Below are 22594 nucleotides of genomic sequence, written 5' to 3'. Positions count from 1 at the left end.
GGGTGATTTCTGATACAGATATGTAGTTTAATTATGATAGTTGTAAAATTTAACACATTATTGCTAATTTGATATTGTATTCTTTATTTAGAAGCTTGTTTTATGACTTTACTTCACATTTTGTTTGTGTAAAATCAAATTGAAATGTCTCAGATAAAATGCATATCAGGCATATTATGTATGCTTTTTAAGTTTCATAAAGGATATAACATTATACAAACAGTAAAAATACTTGTAGTGTGTTGGACATGTCAAATGTGGTTTTCTAAGTTTTGTTTGGGAAATTTTGAACTAAAGGATTGAAAATGTATGGGGCATCTAAAAGCCATTGATGAAGAGAGATTTCAGAAAGAAATTGTTAGAAATTGACGAATAACAGCTCATGAACTTGTAACAGTTCTTAGCGTGTCACAGACATGATGATTGTGTTCCGCATGCAAAATTGTGAATTCAGTTTGTTTTTCTTAAGTGGAAAAAAAACAAACTGAATTCAGTATACTTTTGTCTGACAAAGGTAGGCAGCTCAAAGGTTTCATTTTATTTTTAAATTAATTACAGTAATACCTCTGTTTTCATTGACTTCGGTTTTTGTCAGTTTTTTCTGCGAAAAATTTGTCTTGGATTTCGTTGGTGTGTCCAGGCAACCTCACTGTTAATTTTGCGAAAACAAAGGGCTGACCTATCTGTTTTCCTGCTCAGTGTGGGGTTGTTTCTTGTTCTGTAAGCATTATTACTCTGTGCCTTTAGTCAAACAATTTCATTGCTTTCCTTTCCTTTTTGCTCCATCATAGGACCAAAGAAAGTTTCCAGAACCAAGCAGCCCTTCAAAGAAGAAGGCTAAGAACACAATCGAGTTGAAGAAGGAAACCATTGAAAAATACAAGAGTGACATTAAGATTGCTGAAATTGGCTGTTTTTATATTCATTTTATATTAATTTCTTATTGTTTTTATTATTAAACACTATATTTATTCTCTATAAAATGCATTTTTGGTATGTATTTTGGAGTGTCTAGAACAAATTAATTGGATTTACATTGATTCATATGGAAATAATTGCCTCGGTTTTCGTCGGTTTCGAATTTCGCCAATTGTTTTCGGACGAATTATCAACGAAAACCAAGGTATCACTGTATACATTTTTATCACAGAAATCTTTTCTTAAGGATGACAAAATAAAAATAAAAATAAAAATATATGTTAACTGAAATTTTGTTCTAGCAGGTCATGATTGTTCAGTCAAGTACCAATGTACCACTGTATTTGATTAATGTGATTGTGATATCTGCATTAGCATCAAGGGAATTAATTATGTTAATCAAAGGATACCTGTATATAGAATTTCAATTCATTTTTTATATAAGGGCATAATAATTCAGCATTCATTCCAAAAATTTTTTACTTACTGGCATTTAGCCTCTTAAACTGCCTTTTCTTTTTTGTATCTGACTATTGGCATTAGTAAAGTTACTATCTAATTTTGAACTATTTGTGCAAGGGAAGTACTGGTACATAGTAGTAATAGTAAAAAGAGGAATTTAGAACGTACAGTATATGATCATTTCAAATATTCAGGAGTGGAATTAAGCCAAAATGGAAAAGATAATTGAGCAATAGGAAATAGGGGAAAAAAACATGGAATGGCAGTTCAAGAGACTGAATGAAATCTGATAGAATGCCAAAATTTCAAAAAGAAAATGGAATATGTGTAACACTATATTGTAAAGTTTATTATATATTATATGGAACCAGAAATGTAGGGAACATCAAAAACAGATGAAAGAAAGCCAGCTAAATGCACTTGAAATGGATGCATTGACTATTGACTTAGTGTTAAGATTTGTGAATAATTTGTTTAATTATGTAGAATCAAAAATTCAGTAGCTTATTTCTCTGATATTAAAAATTTTTTATTTTTATAATTTTCCTTAAAGATTTATGATTATTATTCAATGTGTTTTATCTGTTTCAGCTCTCTGTCATTTAGTTTCCTTTTCTTACAATGAAGATAAATATGGTGTAGTTCAAAGATCGTTATCTGAAATACTTTATCTGTTGTTTTCTCTTCATGAGGTAATTTATCATGGTTTTCATAAAAATTGAATTAGCTTATCAAGATAATTAAAGCTAGTATTAATAATTAAATGATGTGTGTTAGGTGCTATCTCTTGATAAAGATGGCACCTATTCCTACCTCTAGTCCAAATTACTTAACATTTAATTATTAATAGTAGCATTAATATAGCCAATATAATCCAGCAATTGTTTTGTTTTAATTTAATAATGGGGTTTATGGATGTTTATATTTTTATAGACAATGGAAAAAGAGAAAATTTCTAAACAACATAAAGATATGTGTGAAATTGAACATTTTCGACAGTGCATAACAAATGGTATATATCATATTGTGTACACTTTCAAAGACCATCTACAGTAAGTTAATTTTTATATAATTTTTCTCAATTTTACAAAATATTAAACTATAAATCATTAGAATCTTAATAGCATTCATCAATTGTTAGTTGTTTTAACTAAATTTTTACTTTTGTGACAACTATTGAGTTTATCAAGACAAAAGTGTCAATAGTCTGTAGTATCAACACATTGTTGCCCATTGCTACTATGAGAACCTTCAGGGCATGTTAGTTTTTTTTTTTAAAGTTTATTGTAGGGAAAAAAAAGTCAACATGAAGTGTTTAAAGTTGTATAACTAATGTACAACTTTAAACACTTCATTTTAAAATTTTTTATAGCAGTTTTACAGAAAATAACATTTCTGAAAAATTGTCATGCTAATTATAACTTTCCATGTCTGATCAAAAACAAATGATGTGAAATTAGTTTTAACATGTAAATGAATAAATAAGTACATATTTGAATATAATTAGAAATATTTTTAAATGTGCAGATTATGATTTAATTATAAAATATTTGTATTTTATTTTCTAAAAGAATAAAAAATTTGGTTCTATTTTCAGTTCACTGCCATTGTCACCCGAAGATCATAAACGCGTGGACAAGTTTTTGAGCTTTATGGAATGAAGATTATTTGAAATACAGTTTAAATCTGTTCACAGCTTTATGTAAAGTTATTTAAAAATGTATCTAAATTGATATATTTAAACAATTTTTATATTTATATCAGTTGGAAGAAAATGTTAAATTTATTTTTCTGATTTTATTTTAATGATAAAAATAACAAAATTTTTTTTATGAATTTGTATAACATAAATTTTACTAATAGGATCAATCATAACTTGTATTGCTTTTTTTTATACAATATAATAAATTTTTTTAACTGTATAGTTCAAGTAAATGAAAAATTATTAAATAATAGAACTGTGTAAACTACTTTGATGAATATTACACGAAGGGGTCATAGAAAAGATTTATCTAAGTAGTAGTTTTGACAATTCTATAAGCTAGCTGTGCCTGTTGTGTTGCAAAAAGCATTTAAATCTGGAACATTTATTTATTACAGACTTAAGAACAACATTTGAAACTCCTCCCCGGCATTATAAAATTACTTTTTGCAAGTAAATTTTCTGTTTGATCACATTGTATTTATTAAATTCTGTGAAAACAGAGTAATCTTTAGAATAACATCAATGGAGATTTTAATATAGTCATAAAAAACATTTCATAATTGTCATTTTTTAATGTTTTTATGTTAAAAAGTAACACTGATACAAATTAGTTGTATATAGAAAAAAAAATAAAGTAACTACATTTTTTTTGTACTTTTAGACAACTGAACCAAAATAAAACATATGTAATTAAAGATAATATATTGAATAGATATTTTGAATAGAAATATAGAATAAAAATAGAATAAACATTATATTTTTTACAAGAAATTTTTTGTAATTAAAATATGAAATTGTTTCAAAGATTGATAACAACGATTTAAATAGTATTTCAAATTATTGCAAAGAAATACATTTCATGTTAAAAGAATAAGGTTTAAACGATACACAATATTCAAATTTTATTTATAAGAATTCATATTTACAATTTTTAATTCATGATAACAAATATTATGATGATGTAATATAATAAAAATAAATTTAAAAATTTTTGAAATATGAAAAAAAATAGGTACAGAAACATTTTTAATTAAACATGTTAAGCAAAGTAAACAATTTTCATCTAATATTATTGTTAATTGTCTACTTGGACTTTACTTATTAATAGGACTTTATACTGGTGTTTAAAGTCCAAGTAGACAATTAACAATAATAATAGAATTTAAGGACAGTAAGGCTTTTACAATTTTCATCGAACTTGTTAAAACACCAGGTATATTTATTAGATGAAAATAACACAATAATTTGTTACTGTTTTCTAATAACTAAGGATGTCCACAAAATGCTTTTGTAACATCCAAATTGTGATTTTTTTTAGCAAGAATAAACAAGATTTTCTAAACATGGAAACATTTGAAAAATGATACTTTTTAGTCAAACCTCAATTGAAAGGTGTAGTATTGCAGTAGAATTAGTAGTAATTTTAACTGCTGTGTGGAGAAAAGTATTTATTAGTCATGCTGTCTTTTGTTTCATATGCTTTGCCAAAGAGATGTGTCGTCAAGCAGTAGATTTTTTCATGAGATCGTTTGAAGACAATAACTGCGGTATCAATGTCCTGACTCTACAAGTAAGGCCTTCATTTAGAAATTCATGCAACTGCATTTTTGAAGAAATACTTATGTTCAGCATCATCATTATCTGATTTTCAATCTCTAGCTAGTCATAAGTACTATGAATCGCAAAAACTAAATCTATCAGTGACTCCACCTGCTTACAGTTTAATTTTGACGTCAACCAATTATTAAATTCTCTCTTTTTATTGTGTAAAATGTATGTAAAATATGTAGTATAATTATCATATTTTATGATAAATCATTTTTTTCTATGTATTGTTAATGTAAAAATTATATTAATTTTACTACATAAAAAAAGAAAGACAATTGGCAACTGTATTGCTAAGCAGCACCACGTTTGTTTTGAGTTTCACACTGGGTTCAGTGTAGAAATGCTTTCATATTACCCAAATTCTTTTTAATGCTCAGTCAAACTACTGGAATGTTTTCTAAAAGTACCTATATATCAGCAAATAATGTTTTGTGAGGCCTTTCACGGGTTATTAAGCAAACTCATAAATTACTGTATTATTACTAAATAGCTTTGCAAATGGTAAAGATAAGTTGGCAAAGCAGAAATTTTCATTTTTAGCAAAATTCGGCATTAAAATAATGATTTTTGATAATGTAATGAAATTAGTTTGTTTTAAAAATTGCTGTTACATTTATTATTTCATTAAACAAAACAAATGTATTATAAGTATAATACATTTGTTTTTGTTTTTCTATCATTATTATAAATAACATACCAGTATAAAGTTTAAAAGATTAAATAGCCAGAAGGCCACGGCCGTAAAAGCACTATTTTGAAGTCCCAGTTTGAGGCAGGGTCGGCAACCTTGCAGGCAATCCATCCTGGACACGTTGGACCCCGTCCCTCGCTGCCCAACTGTCTCCATTGTGGGCCTGGCCAAATCCATGATTGGTCTGGAAAGAGATCCTCAAGAACTCTCAATGCACTTTTAGATGATAGGTTTACAAAATTGTCATAAAATTGCCAGTGATTTAATTATTTTATTGATATGATTTTTAAACATAAGTTTAGTTTTAGAAGTTCGTATCACCAGTTCCTTTTTTAGAAAAATTTTATATTTTTTAATTGGAAATTTTTGTGTTTTTAAAAGGACTTTTTAGCGTTTTGGCGGCTAGTAGCCTAAAAAGGAAGGTCGGTCAGTCGCCGAGATTGTATTGTCTGTCTGGAACACAGAATTAATAAATGGTGGTACCTACATGGGCGAACTTTGTCTCCAAATATTAATCATAAGTTTAGTATCAAAGTTTATTTCCAGATTCTCGAACGATGAACATAATAGGAGTATAGTCAATAGAAAAGGTAGGTAAAGGAGCATTGCAAATTAAAGCAAAACACAACTACAGTTTTTTGTATAATAATCACAAGATTAGCAGAATCAAACAATTTTTTAGCAAGCAAATGTCATACTGTAGGATCTTTGGATAGGAATATATCAATTTAATATTGTTGGCATAAGCTACAACATAAGATTTAAGGCAGCAAAGAAGATTGTTAATATATATTGAGAAAAAGGGCAACAAATGGTATTTAATATACAGTTTAATAATCATTTTTATAATCCAGTGAAGCATTAAAAATCTGGACTAATGATGCCAGACCACATCCAGATTTTCAAATGCATGTAAATTCATATTCATTTTTTTGATGCTTTACTGTTTTGTTCTTTTAATGCCCTTTACTCTTCCTAATAACAAAAATAAAAAAACATTCAAAATAAAACCGCAATATGACATTTATTGTGTAAAATAAATCGATAGCCCTAATTTCTGTACTTATAACTCAAAAGAAGTGAATATTCTTGCTCCAAATTTCTGAATGCTCTCTAATGGGACATATAGTAATAAACAAATAAGTACAGTACCACTTTAAAGTAAGGCGATGTGGACCTCTGAAATCTGGTCTCTAATCACTTCTTGCCTTGTCTTCAAAATGAGGACATGATGTGCAGTTTGTTCATACATATTTTTTGATACCTTTTTAATGTGCAATTGCTTCTCATTTGTATGTACAATAAAATCTGTTCATTATCATTTTGTATTGTTATTGTACACATGGGGCCATTAGGCCAAATCCACCTCAACCTGAAAAGGCCCATTGTATACTCTACAGGAGATTACTTCATAAGTCTGATATCTTTAAAAAAAAAAAAAAAAGACAGAAGACTTCACCAGGGCTCAACAAAGAGCCCTGTCATCATCAGCTCTGGATAGTGATGCACAGTAAGATTAAAGATAGACCCTTATAAATCTTCCTTCTTCCTTAGAATAGTGCTCCCTTATGCAAATGGCTGCTCTAAAAATGTCTCCAATGTGTCACTCATTTAACAGACTGCTCTACTATCTGGTACTCTGTTAACAAGACTCTTGTTAATGTAAAACATAGGGGAGAAAATTAGGAACATGGGAGAGTGCTCTCTTATCCAATGCTCTGGTAAGTGGGCTTGACTGTATTTCATTATATTAGTGTCAGTATCCAGAAAAATTTTAACTAATGGAGTGGCTAAAGGTGATAAATTAAGATCATTACAGGTGAGGTCAATTTGTTAGAGAGACCATCCATAAATGATGTCATACTAAAATTCCACATTCTGACCCCCCTTCCTCCCATGTCATTGTCACATTATGACAAATACACCTCCATCACAAGTGATGTCATATTAGTTGTCATCTTTGTTAGAACATCAGGGTCTCTAAGTGTTCACACTTCATGGAGAGGGAGAATAATTCAGAATGAGATGCATTGTGACAAAGAGGAGGGGAGAATGATCCTTGTGACATCACATTTACCATTAATCAGTATTACACATTGGGGTCAATCTGTAAAAACATTGGAGGGATGGGCCAACAACAACTAAAAACCTGACAATGAGAAATGTTTCTGAGTGAATATGTTACAGTCAAAACCCGTTTTTAGTTTCAACTAGTTAAAATGTGTTCTAACTAGTTTATACTGGATGTCTTTGTTAAAACCTGTTTTGTCTACTTAAAACTAGTTTTAACTCAAATTTATTTTTGACTAGCAGTAAATTCTAGTTTTAACTAGACAAAACCGGTTTTAACAAAGACATTATAGAGTGATTCGGGGTAAGATGGTAAGCAGCGGAAGATGCCTACTTTTTGATATTTTCAAATGGTGAAGTTAGATATTGTCATGTGTTTGTATGATGAATCGTTGGGCCAATATTGAGTGAGGAAAGCTGTAGTTGGCTACCGTTACCTCGTTTTCTACATCTGAGAAGAATAAAAGCAAGATAAGAAGGAAGTTTTTGTTGTGAAATGTTTCTAGAATCATTTTAAAGCTAAAAGTTAAAATAAAATTTATTAAAAAATGCTAGAAACAATTAATGTGTGAGTTCAGGTTCTAAAGTTTCCATTGTGAGTTACCGCCGATCTCGATCGGACATGCTAGAACACATAGCACCTTACCCTGACAAATGGGAAAGATGCCACATTTTTCTTGGGGTAACATGCCTATTTTTTAATAAATTTTTGTTTTCTCATTTTATTGCAGGATATGCATAGAAATTATATAGGGACTTCTCAAAAAGGTTTTGGACTGAAAAAAGCTTACAGCTAGCTATAGAGCACGTAGAACAGGCAGAAACTTAACAATACCTATACTGCACTGTTATACTTACTATGAAGTACTTTGTACTACATATGCAATAAATTAAATTTGGTTAAGATATTTGAAAGTTATTTTTATGCAATTATATTTGTTATCTTACCCTAATGGCATTTGGCATCTCACCCGGATACTTGGGGTGAGATGCCTAAAATGCCAGACAGTAAAAAAGTCATCATTGCAAACACAATATACAATTATTTTTCATATACTCCAAAGTTTTATTTGAAAAACATGCTCAAGAATATATTTTTATTAGAGGCCTCCAAATTATCGCTATAATTTCCTTCATAAGCAAAATGTTAGGCATCTTTCCCCGAATCACTATACATAACTATTTATTTCTCCCAAACATATTTATGTAGCTAAAATTAGTTTTAACTAATGTTAAAAGTTAAAACTAGTTTTATCTAAAATCAAAACATGTACAGCAGTAAATTAACTAGACAAAATGGGTTTTGTCTAGTTAAAACTAGAATTTACTGTTAGTCAAAAATGAATTTGAGTTAAAACTAGTTTTAACTAGACAAAATGGGTTTTAACAAAGACATCCAGTATAAACTAGTTTCAACCAGTTAAAATTCGTTCTAACTAAAAACTGGTTTTGACTAACAAATATACAAAATAACATTTGTCATGTGTGGTATAAAATACAAATATACTGGGAGAGGGATAGTTTGCTGGTACAAAAATATTGGGCAAATATGTCCCCTCTGTCCCAATGGTATCATCATACATACTTTAATGCAATATGCCACATTTTATATATATTTTTAAAGAATATATTTTACAACTCAAGTTGTGTGTGTGTGTGTGTGTGTGTGTATGTATGTATATATGTTATTATATATATATATATATATATATATACCCACATATACACCATGCCAAGGTAAATCAATAGTTGGCTGAGTGCCAATGGGGAGAGCTCTGGGTGCTTAGTCGTTTCCAGTCAGAACCTGTATGGTTATATCTGAATTAACCTCTTATTAATCATGGCCCAATAATTCAGCAGATTGTCTGGCTTCTTTAAAAATTTTGTTTATGCACTTAAATTTATATAAGAACACTAAAAGATAGCAAAAAGTAAATGCACAGTTATACAGATACTTTGTTGTTTCTGAAACTGTTGTGACTATGGCATGATTTATTCCTGGCTAAGGAACTGCTATGACTATCAACAGCAGTTCTGTAGCCAGGAGTAAGTCATTGTGGGGACTAGAGGGGCAAACTGAAAAAATTGACTGGTTTTTTTTTTCAGCTAGCACTAAGCCTATTAGTTTACTTGTAAAAACAGGTAATAGTGGCCTAAGTTTATGTGATGAAAGCAAAAGTGCATACATATACTGTGTATGGGCACTAATGACTAAGCTGAAAGGGATTAGTCACCTCATAGCCACCATATTGACAAGTCTCAGCCAGAGTAAAGTGATTGTGCAATTCCTGTGACTATAACAGTGTAAAATTTACCGTATCACATTCTATTTGTATGTTTTTATACAAATGACTCGTCAGTTCATGTTTTCGGATACAAGTCTGAAGTAAAACAAATTGTGAGGTGAGAACCAGAGGGTTCTATCTTCACCAGCAGTACAGTATTCATGAATGCTAACAATGTCATCCAAGGAAATCTCACAAGTTATGAATGGTACTGCTTTTATTGGTTTTATTGTTTGACGTGAGAACAATTATACAGAAGCAAAAATGCATACACCTTACTTGAGTCATCTCAAGGAAAAAGAGTGTTGCACACAATGACGTCACAAAAGTTCACTTAATACAGGGAAGATCAGCTGTACCGCTCCCGCAATCGACTCTGATAGAAAGGATGAGGTACTGCAGCAGCCTATCTACATTTTTTTTTTTTTACTTTAATCTGTTGTTTAGGTCAGGGATGGGCAACCCGCGGCCCTCGGGCCGCATGCGGCCCGCGTGGCATAAAACGTGAATAAATATATCAATTTCCCAGCTTAATGAGATATTCGACAAAAATTCAAACGTTATTTTCTACAACTTATATTTGTGAAAAGTTTTTTCCCAATGAATTTAGTAAAAATTAAAACAAGAAACCGGCTAACAGATACATCGAAACTAATTTAAAACTAGCAGTGACTGATATTTAACCGAATATTTCCGATATATTACGTTTAGATCAGTGCCAGAAGCTATATTAAGTATACCTATGCTAATTTATAATTATATATGAATAAAGAATTGTGATTTACCGACAGTTCCCCCCTCTTTTCTCTTGTGTGCGGCCCGCGTCAGTTCAAAAGTTTTGAAATGCGGCCCTTACGTAGATAAAGGTTGCCCATCCCTGGTTTAGGTAATCACATTTTTTGTTAATACATTGAGTTCTGGCCCCTTTCAAAAAAATGGTAGGAGCCTAGAAGCAAGTTTTTAGCACAAAAATTTGGTTCTATCAGTGAAAGATGGTAAAACTTTAAATTCTTCTGCTATAAAATTTTCCTTAAGGCAGAGAGAATCCTCTGGTTTTCATTTCAAGAAACGTTAAAATTAGTAGTTATAAAATTATTGCTGTTATTGCTATGAAATGCCAAGTTGTCTGTCTCTGTTAAGATAAACAAGGTGGTTTCGTGTGGAACTTCGATATCTATCAGGCTGCAAGTCAGAGCAATCACAGGAACTATACTTAAAAGTTAACCAGACTCGTTAAAAATATTTATCAAAGTTTATTTTCAGAATATTTCCAAATAAAAAGGAAATATAAAGATGACACTTAGAAATAATCTTAAATTGCATTAATCATCTTAATTTCTGATGTTTTCACCAGTTTTTATCCATCTTCAGCAAAAATACAAATTAAATGTCGGTTTCATTGAAAAAGAATAGAAAATTTAAATGCATTCTGGTACTTAAATTTTAATTTAAAAAATATTTAAATGTCATCATTGCCATACTTTTAAGTAATAGACAGATAAATGCAAAAATATACAAAAAAATAAAACTTGTGAAATAAAAGTGTGTAGAATAAATACAAAATGATACTAATAAAATACTAAAGTGAAGGTCAATAACAACAGCCAAAAATGTTAAAAATTATTACCACCATAATTTAAGATTATTTCACAATATTGTTTAATATAAGTGCAGCATCTAAAGAAATATAATGAAGTGACATCAAAGATGATTTCTAAATCTGTGGACTGGAATGATTTATTCAGGAATATGATGCAGAAGATGGACATTGATGTCTTAGACATGATGGGATAAAGCATTTTTATGGTTATACATCCCTCCAACATTTCCATTGCATAAATAGAAACAACATACTACAAACCCACAAGAATGATATAACTTGCTAGCAAGGTGCTGCGAAAATAAAACTTTGATTTATGTAATACTATCATTGTATAGTTTTATCTTGATAAAAGTGTAAATAAATTCATTTATTTGTTGCACACTGCCGTTCTGTTTTCTGCTTTGTATAAAATTTTTATTTATATTCATGTATATTTCTCTTTTTTATCGTATGAATTTTTTATTGTTTTAGTTGGCTGATGAGGGGCAGAACAAGCCCGAAATGTGTAATATAATATGCGTCTCAACTAAATACAGATGAAAAAAACACCAAGTGTTTAAATTTGTCATACATAATAGTGTTTGCGCAACAAAGAAATTACAAAACAGTTTCCGACATAGAAGAGGAAAATTCATTTATGCTGTTATTATTTCTAGCGTGTCTTTAATGTTATATTATTACATTAAAACATTCACTATGAATAATTTCTGATTTGATGTAATAGATATAAGAAGAAACTTAAGCAGCAAATTTAAAGTAGACATGTGGGTGAATTTAATAATTAATTATGTAGACAAATATTTCTGTTGTGTTTAACTACATAATTAGTTTGATGCAGCATGTTGTAAGGTTCAAAAATTGTCAAACAGCATTTTTAGCAACCAATTGTTATTTTACCACCATCACTTAATATATCATTGCAATTATCATTTTAACATAATGGACAAAGGATTTGATTAAACTAGATTATACTCCAATTTTACTAAAACTGAAGTTTTCAGCAACAGGTTCTTTTGTTTTTCTGATTTTCTATGCATATTTAGAAAATTTTGAATTTGTTTTCCCAAATTTTCCAAGAGTTGCTTCTGATAATATTTGTTTAAGAATCCAATTTACAACAGTTATTTTCTACTTATGAATTTAATAAATTCTAATCAATAATTCAGCTAAAATTTTATATTTTATTGTGTTTTAATTTCACAAAATAAGCATGTGCAAATAAAAATTGATACAATTCCACTAATTTGCTGAAAAGATGGTGCTTTCTTTACAATATATACGATGTGATATTTACAAACTTACTACTATTTTGATTTGCAAATTGTTAATAATACTGTATATATTTTAATTTCTGCTGTGATATTCAATTATATAATTACAATAAAAAAATTTAATGAGGACTTTGGCTTTTGCTGTCTAGACCAGTGAAAATACAAATGCCAATTAAATATTTGCAAACTAAATATCATTATTGTAATTTATGAAATTTAGAATTTATTTTAATATTTATTCTTTGCTATTTATATCTACACATAAAAGATAAAGATATTATAAATGTATGACATACTTTGCTCGAATCATTTTTACACAAATGTAGGAAAACACCATTTATTTCAATGAAATTATTTACATCGACACTGGAACAGAATTATGTATTTATGTATTAATTCCATCCTGTAAATACCACAATGATTTAATCACTGTAATAAAAAATTTCCTGGTATTATTTAAAAAATAATACCAATGTATTAAATCTATTTCTGAAGTAACATTTTGAGCATGCTGAACCTTTCTCTATTTATGAAGATACTTTTTTCTGAGATAATACAAATATGATTTAAGATATTGTTCTAAAAGACATGTTTCTGATTCTTGTCAAGAATTACAAAAGCAATTAATGTTTTTTTTTCTTTTATACAAAGATATGTACATTAAATCAATGATCAAACAAAGAATATTGATTAGAAAACAAACTCTTAACAAGAATGAACCTTATATTCTGTTCTAAATGAAACTACTTTTGGACATGGTTCAATGAAAAAAAAAATAGGAAAAATTGTTTTTTGTCAATGTTTAAAAAAAATGGCAAAATTTTCAAATTATATAAAGTATTGTAACAACTAAATATTGTAAATTCAGTATAAATTGCAAATATATGCAAGCATAGTTCATGAATGGCTGACTGATCACAGAAATTCAATCCTTTTCATATGTAGTTGAATTTGTAACAATTATCAAATTCTGTTATTCATATAATTAAACTTTATCATCTGTCATTTCCAAAAACTGGGCATAAACATCACGATTGCATTCGCCTTTCGCAGCATTGAACACAAACTTGTAGTAGCTTCCATCTGCACAAATTGCTAAAAATAAAAAAAAATAAAAAATAAAATTGTAAAATATATATTCACATAATACAGCAGTATCTGGCTATTAATAAAATAATCATTAGTCAAAGCATAGCCCTTAATCTTATAAAAGTATAAGTCTTTATCTTGATAAAAATATATTGTGACCAAGAGATATCAATGTGCTTGGATCTAGAAAACATCCAAATTCATCTTTCATTAAACTACTAAATAGCAACTGCAGAATAAAGTTAAGAATCTCATCAGAAAACAGGATATATTCCCAGAATCTTAGATTATTAAATGAGGTTTGGTATACATCACTGAAGGACATTGTATCAGGTGAATTTCCCACTTGAAGCAAATTTTTTTCATCAGGATCTTTCATTATTGATTTTCATATGATTTATCTTTCCATATACATTACTGGTTATTTAATTTATCATCATCATTATTAAAATATATTTATAATATAATCTAATATTTTAAATTGAAAGTGACTAATATATTAATAATTTCTAAATATAATATGATTATGATTTAAATCTCAGATTAATGATGATTAATCTATAATAAAAAATAACTAGTAGCAGTATTTTTTTAACCATATTTATAACCATTTTTTACAATAAGTAGTAACTGAAAAATACTTTAAAGTTAATTTTTCCAGCTTTTTACAAAAGCTTTAGAAGCATTATTTATATTATTTTATTTATAGCAAATTAAAGACATATTTGTAATTTATACACAGACATTTTAGATCAAAAGCACAAAAATATCTATACTTATAGTAAACAAATTTATTAAAATGACATGAGAAAGAACAAACTAAGTTTTAAATATAACACCAATCAGTTTTACTACTAAGATAAGAAATAACTTTCCTTTTATCTTAAAACTTGTTTATAGAAAACTTTATGACCTAAATTTTACTATAATTCCTTATTAATTAATGTAGCCAGTGTATTTGATTTCATTATTTAGTTTTCAAATGGAATGATTTTAAATCAATGTAATGAAAGTAATTAACCTACAATAAAAACTATTATGAATTACTAATTAAACATTCACAACAATTTTCTATTATTAATTATTTTGGAAAGATCATCTTCAATTACAGTATTACCTCATCTCTTTTTCATAATTTCATGCAAATATAAAACAAAAATCACTAAAATTATGAAAATGTTCAAGAGTATACTAAAACTAAAGATTGGTGCACTGAAATAATTGCAATTAAAACAAATAAAATTTTAAAATAATTTTAATTGCATTGTTAGAACTAGGGTTTCTTATTTCCCGGTCTTTTGCTTGTCCCGGGATTCCGGGATAAAAGTGAACTGTTTCCCGGGAAATCCCGGGATATAATAAATTATTTTTAAAATATAAAAAATATCTTGAAATCGAATGATATCATTATTTTTCATTTTTTAAAGTAATTTAAGTGTTCTACAACCTCCAAAATCGTATTAATAATGATGTGTAAAATATGTATTAAAAATACCTTTGAATTACGTAGAAAATTCACAAATAAAAAAAAATTTGTTAAAGTTTGTTCGAAACTGCTTATAACAAAAATTGCCTACGAATTGAGTTAAAAATTTAAAGAAAAAAAACTGAACTTTGATCAAACTTCTAACTTAGAAAATGATATTTTTTATTTAAATAAAACATAATACAAATATTACTGTAAATTTTTATAATGAGATTTTAAGAAACAAAGATGGTCGGATACTCCGATCACTCAATCTGGTTCTTAATTTGGTAATAAAAAGTCCTGCTGCCGAGAATGCCCTTTCTGATTCAATCGATGTGGGTGGAATCGTTTTTAACGCATTTAACAGAAGACAGATGTTGTGTGTTTTTTCACCTGTAGCCTCAAAGATTTCTATTTCGTTCTCGAGACGCGTTTCAGTACTGCTTTTGTTGTCCACTTTTCTTGATCTGTCTATCTCAGCTTCTTTGATAGCAGCATCAAGCTTTTCAGCTAAAGTCATTGCAGATGAGCTTGCGACATCTGGTAGTTGATCTGTATCACCGGAAGTAGAATCAGTAGATACTTCAAAAAGACGATCTAACATCTGTTTTGCTGATAAAATTAACATAGTCTTGGTTGGTAAGGCTGGCAAACTTTTTTCACTTGGGAAAGTTGAAACTTTTCCATAATTCTTTCCACTATTGAGATATTGTATGAGGCCAGTCAGTTTTACATTTCTTCTCTCTGCTATGCGTCGAATAAACGACTCTTTTAGTCTTCTTGAAAAAGGTGTGTTTAGTTGATTTAACTCATTTATAATAAAAGAAAAAATACCTTCCGATGAAAGTAAAGTCGATCCTCTGTTGCCAAGCTTTTCTGCTCCAGCTTTTAATGGCTGCAGTGATGCCACGATGTCACGAATTACAGTAACTTCTTGTTTGTCAAGATCAAAATTGTCCGTATCTTTATTACAGTCAATGATTGCTTTCGATATGGATGATCTTATTTTAATAAATCGCTCTAACATGGCTAAAAGGCTATTCCATCGGGTTTTGGAATCCAGAAATAAGTGCAAATTTTTCCCATGTTCCTGTTCAACGTATTTTTGTAAGATGTTATTCTTTAAAGGTGATTTGCGAAAAAATTTTGCTATTTTTCTAACCTTATTAATGATTTGAGAACAGACTATTTCATTACCTAGTGTGTCATGTAATTCAAATGAAATATCTATATCGAAAGGATCTTCAGCCAAACGCTCACACAAAACACTTTCAAAATCAATACTATAACTAAAGTCTTCTTCATCTTTCTCAATATCGTCATTGCGCTCTTCATCTTCAGTTTGAATTTCTTCAGAAAGAGGGACTGCTACTGAAGTGGTTGACTTTTGGTACAAAACATCACATACCGCTAAATGAATTCCGTGTGCATAACATAACTGATGCTCACATTCAATTAACCTTCCAAATTTCACCATTACAGCTGCACCATCAGTAACACAAGCCACCACGTGTTTTTCTAAAGATATGTGAAATTCTTTTAACTTTTCTTTGATTACTTGGACAGCAGTTTCTGCAGGTAGAACATTGGAAATCTTCACCATTCCTAAGTTCCAAAATGTTCCGTCACTTTTGTGTATGTTTATATTTAAATACCGGCGATTGTTTAGTGAAGTATATTCATCCAAGGATAAACTAAACCTTGATCCTCCATTTATTTGGCTATCAATTTCAGAACATAATCGTTGTTTGATTTGTTTGTAATGCGAATGGATGAGATCCATTACATCTGATGGATTTTTTGGTAAAGTGTATCCTCTGTCTGTCAATGATTTTCTGATGAACTCACTTTTTGTAATAGAGTTGATAGAGATGCCATCTAAAGTCGCAAGTTTTGTTACTATTTCTTCACACGTTTCTTTTTTAATAAAAAGCGATGGTAAGGTTTGTTGAGAGGCTAATCGCTTACTGCTAGTTTCTCCAGTTTCCTCGGCTGTACGCTTAGTACTAGTGACAGATAATTTGTCAATATTATGCTTGTTACGCAGATGTCTGATAAGGCCGCTTGTTGAAAAACCTTTACACTTTATCTGTGTTTTACATTCATTACAGGTTGCAAATTCTTGTTTCAAATCCTTAACGAAATATTTCCAAACAAATGATTCTGACATTCTTGATTAAAGGGATTGGTTACGAACAAAATAAATTATAAATTATAACGTAGTATAAATGTAGATAATAGGCGATTACAGGAAAATCCTTGAGTTAACTCGCAGCTCACAAATTCACAAAAGGAAGTGTGACATATGCACAATTTATAAATAATTTTAATTTCAGTTATTCACATCAGATTTGTTAAATTTTACAGGATTGTATTATCTTTCAACTTTAGGGGAGTAAAGCTTTTTTTATTTTCTCCCGCGAAAGTAATAGATTCTACTAGTCCCCCACTTTGAACGACAACAAAGTGCTAATCGTTTTATTACTTTGTTTTCAAAAACTCCCTTATCTGTCAGTAGTGAGTTAAATGACTAACAAATTGTTTTTGCACTCGGGGGAATGTTTTCTTTTAAATTTAACAACTAGTATTGACAGTAATGAAGTCTATAATTTTGTTTTTAATAATTAAAAAAATATTGATAAAATAGCCAAATAAATGTTCGGGTCACAATTACTAAATGGTATTGCTACGTAATAAACATAGATTTTAATTGTTGCAAAATTGAAAGTATTAAATTTGTAAATAGCGTCCCAACTGAATAAAGTAATGAATAATCTGCCAAGTATTGAATAATGTCACCGTAGTGTGTCTGTAAAAAAGCAAAGTAAACTACAACACGGTTTCATCAGAATCAAAAGTATTAAATTTCTTATCGTGTTATGATCGCGAGACAGCACAGCGATAACACCGAGCGAGAAAATCGCGTTGTCAAAAAAGCTGCAATAACTTATTTGAAATTAATTGGGATTTGGCCGGTCATTGAAACCAGGAGAAAAAGATAGAATGTGTAGTATTATGGTAAAGGTTAAACGTTCCACATTGTTATTTTATTCAATTGCAATTGTGCTCATAATAATCGCGAGAATACAGAGCTCTCACTCTGCCAGATAATTCACTGCAGGTGGTAGTAAGGAATTGTTTTTCGCAAAATTTCTGTAAATATATATATATATATACAAATTTTTAAAACCTCTGTTGGAATCACTTCAGAACGTATCAATTGAGGATTACTACAAAGCCCGCAGTTCAACAATTATTTATTTTTGAGACATATAAACAAAAAAAAACTAATAAGCAGGCTTAAATTAATAAATATAAATGCATTCCGGCATTCTGACAGTTTATGAGTTAATTATACTTTCTATTTGTAAAATTTCTTCAATCTTAACACAAAATAAGAAAAAAGTGAACTTTTAAAAAAATTGCGGGATTTCCCGGGATGAGAAAAATTTCCCGGGATATTTCCCGGGGTAAAAAAACAGCCGGGATCCCGGGATCCCGTTTCAGAAACCCTAGTTAGAACTCCTTTAAAATTCTATATTTAACTTACGTGGAACCAATCTCGTCTATTTCTCTGTTTTTGAAATGACTTGACTAAAGGCTATAAAGTTCTATAATAGAACTTGTAGCAATAAGTGGCAAATCTGTGATGTAGTTGCCATTAGGGATTGCATTACCAGTAATAGGTTAAAAAAAAAAAAAAGCATCAGTAAATGTAATGGTAATTTGATATTTCTTACAGATAAATTTGGTAAAAAAATATATACGAGGGCTATTTTTTAAATAAGGTCCGTTTGTGAATAAAAGTGAGAATAATGCGCAATCATGGCAGTATGCATATGCTTCTGCTCCGAGCAAGCTTGGCGCGCGTTTTGATGCCATTTGCAGCCATATCGCCTGTCTGTATGCTGAGCTGTAAAAGTTTAAAATGTTTAAGAAAATTGAGTCTCCCGCCGACTGTGAGATACGATCTGTTATTAATGTCCTTGATTCTTGAATGCAAGAAACTTGGCAGCAGTGGAAATTCACCGTCAGATTTGTGAAGTTTACGGTAATAATGCTATGAGTGACAGTAAAGTTCGAAAATGGGTAAGAATGTTCAAGGATGGGCGAGTTAATGTGCATGATGAGCCATGCCCTGGTCGACCTTCTCTGATTTCTGAAGATTTGGTTCGTGATGTGGATAACAAAATTCGAGAGGACCGACGATTCACAATTTCAACGTTATCAATTGAATTTCCACAGATTTCAAGATCAGTTTTGTATACCATTGTTTCGGAGAAACTGAGTTATCGAAAATTGTTTTCTCGGTGCGTTCCAAGACTGCTTTCTGACGATCACAAAACAAAAAAATTGGGCAGTGCTTTATTGTTTTGACTCGATACGATCATCCACACAGTCCAGACCTTGCACCCAGTGATTTTCACTTGTTTCGATACTTAAAGGAGTTCCTTGGTGGTCAACATTTCAACGACGAAGAAGAAGTGAAAACTGCAGTCGTGGATTGGGCTTCTTGACAGGCGGCAGATTTCTTTGAAGTCGGAGTTCAAAAAATTGTTGAGCGGTATGACAAATGTTTAAACAAAATGGAAATTATGTAGAAAAGTAGATAAAAGTATGTAGAATATAGAAAAAAATATATTTTAATGATATTTACAGTATTTTTCTTATTAAAAAACGGACCTTATTTAAAAAATAGCCCTCGTAGATTTAATAATTTTTCAAAGCCAAATATTTATTTGTGTGTCCTTTCATCTATATATTTTTATATATTAAAGACAAAAGTGTTAAAAATTATTTAAATCATAAAAGTATTTCATGTCATTATCTTTTAAATTATTACTTTACAGTTATATTATTATTACGAATTTAGTCTCTAATCCAAAAACTTTTGGTAGACCAATCTCACAGCAATATCATTGGCAAATTGATTTTATTTAAAATTACATCATATGCATTTTGGGTTGGTCTAATTTATTTATACTTTACAGTTCTTTACAAATTGTGAAGTATCGTATTACAATATTATGCTTGACATTTTGGCAATTTATTTCTTAAACCATAATGCTTAGACTGCAAAAGCTAGTAGTTTTAGTTGAGTTAACATTTTAGTTCACAAAGCGGAATATATTTCTTTTAATGTAAGTGCTCATACTAACCGTTTTTTAATCTTAGCAACTAATTATGGCATACTCTAATTTTCGGGAAGCAAAACTTTTCCTTTTCAGAATAGAAAAAAAGAAATTCAATTGATAAAGCACTAAAAATTGTTTAGTTGCCAACTCACCAATGAGTTGACAACTAAACTATCACTAGTGTACTATTTGTTGCATTTGGCTTTGAAATTTAAAAATTACCAGTAAACTAACAACATTTTGAAAATTTACCATTTTACCAATGATAAAAAAGGTGGTAAATTTGCAAACCCTAGTTGCTAGCATGACATCACACTATTCAGAAAAGGAAAATGTTTATGAGGTAAGTGGAACCCAACTGTTATCATAGTGATAACTGGAAAAAGTAAATATTAACTGATGTAAAAACATCATTTATTCTGACGTCATCAAATAGTAAATTCAACATGAATGGCTTTTGATGTGAAAGAAGTTTTCCAACTTTAAAATGTTAATCAAATTATAAGAAGTTTGTTATTTGAGGAGAAAAAACATTTCTCTTATAAATCTAAAAAAGTAAAAATAAATAATCACAACAGCAATGAAATATCTACAGATAAGTCTCACATTATACTCTGAAATAAACTCTGCCTCACTAAATGGCATTATAGAATATTAGAGACTGTAGTTCAACCTTGAGTAGCCAAGTTCTCATACATCACGATTTCTAGCTAAACCAAGAATGATCTGAGTCTGGCAGATTCAAACTTAGAAGGGCAATTCAAGCCTTCCTGACTCTCATTGCTTAGATTCTAGCATTGACTGTAATTATAACAGACAATGGGACCCCCTCTCTCTCTATATGAAAATAATTCTGTCTGGCATACCCACTGAACTATACATCTAGGAACCTATCAAGCAGAATCAGTTCTATGTTTGCTATTCACTGTTAATGTAATTTCATCAAAAAATACTTACCAATTACTGAATTTGAGTCAGTCCCAAAAGCACAAATGCAATAAGCTCCACCAGGCACTTGGAAGCGAGAAAAACTCCATTTGGAACTAAAATATTTTGGCAGAAATGATGCAGATGCCAAACTAAATAAAAAAAATAAAAGCAAAATTATTATTTATTAATGTTTGATCTATTAATTGTATATAAAATTCAATTTTATATTACCTTGTAAAAGAAAATCTTTCAGAAATAAAATTACTCAATATTTGAATAATTCCTATAAATACTGTTTGTTTTTTTTAAACTTGTTAATGAATTATATACAAAATAGGAATGATTTATACACTTTTAAAAGTGTAAAATCTATATATAATGAGTAATTATTTACTGTGACATTGTTACAATGACAAGTTGCAATTTTTAATCATATTATTAATTTATTTCATTTAAAATATATGCTCTCCACCTCAAATTAGTAGTGGCCTGCTTCTGTACATCATACTTTTTCTTTAACAATAGAGTTGTGCCAGTCATCTATCTAACACCTTTCAAGAGAAAATTTTTGAATTGAAATAACATGTCTTGGGGTTTGAATCGGAAGTTCTTATATAGTTAAACAAGGCCTCCTGCACCAAAGGTTTCCATATCTGGACTCATCTTACACCTATCTAACTCTGTTCTCGAGATTAAGGACGGACAGACAACTAGATGACAGTGGGAGTTTATACGTTTACAATTTTTTTCAAATTGTAGCCCAAAAAGCCTTGATCTTAAATAACAAAACTTAAATATTCAAACTAATTATACTACAAAAATGCATTTTGTGAGAACATTAAATTTTTGCTTGTTTATGTAATATGAATACAGCTTTAACAATGGAAAGTTTGAAAAAATTCTTCTCATTGTAATATATAATTTATTGTATGTGCATACATGTTCGTGTATTAACAAAATTAAGTCAAATATATAATTCCGTTATGATAAATAGAACCTTTTTCCTCCTGGAAATATCCTAATCTTCTGATGTTTACAAAAATCACTTTTTAAATTTTAGATTTAATATCTAGTTTATCTGAAAAGTTCCAATATCAAGATAATCTATATGATATCATCATCTTTCCTTTTTAAAAGAGAAAGACATTTGAAATTTAGACAATATCTGAAAATGAATCCTCTTTTAATTAGTCAAATCGGAAAGATTTTCATTTTAGACTAATTCACACTAAAAAGTAATCAATTAGTAAAATTTGTAAGCTGACAGTCAAAAACATTACTACTGTGTGTGTGTAAGAACTGCCAGTTAAATATGCAAATTCCAGCACTTATCTTAGTTGGATGGTTGGTTCGTTCGTG

General features: G+C 29.6%; 2 long non-coding RNA genes across 2 annotated transcripts; one reads left to right on the top strand and one right to left on the bottom strand.

Annotated features, from left to right (window-relative positions):
• Positions 1-1950: 1950 nt before the first annotated feature.
• LOC136979351 (uncharacterized) lies at positions 1951-3302 on the top strand. Its single transcript, XR_010881377.1, has 3 exons — positions 1951-2072; positions 2314-2432; positions 2978-3302. It is a non-coding gene; the product is annotated as an uncharacterized lncRNA (long non-coding RNA).
• A 9632-nt stretch (positions 3303-12934) lies between these two features.
• Positions 12935-21393, bottom strand: LOC136979350 (uncharacterized). Its single transcript, XR_010881376.1, has 2 exons — positions 21263-21393; positions 12935-13708 (listed from the first exon to the last, which is right to left on the bottom strand). It is a non-coding gene; the product is annotated as an uncharacterized lncRNA (long non-coding RNA).
• Positions 21394-22594: the final 1201 nt, after the last annotated feature.

The sequence above is a fragment of the Centruroides vittatus genome, unplaced genomic scaffold (genome assembly GCF_030686945.1).
Source record: "Centruroides vittatus isolate TY-2023 unplaced genomic scaffold, ASM3068694v2 contig_614, whole genome shotgun sequence".
NCBI classification, from domain to species: Eukaryota; Metazoa; Arthropoda; class Arachnida; order Scorpiones; family Buthidae; genus Centruroides; species Centruroides vittatus.
Note: the sequence above shows the minus strand (reverse complement) of the source record. Positions and strands in the feature narration are given on the sequence as shown.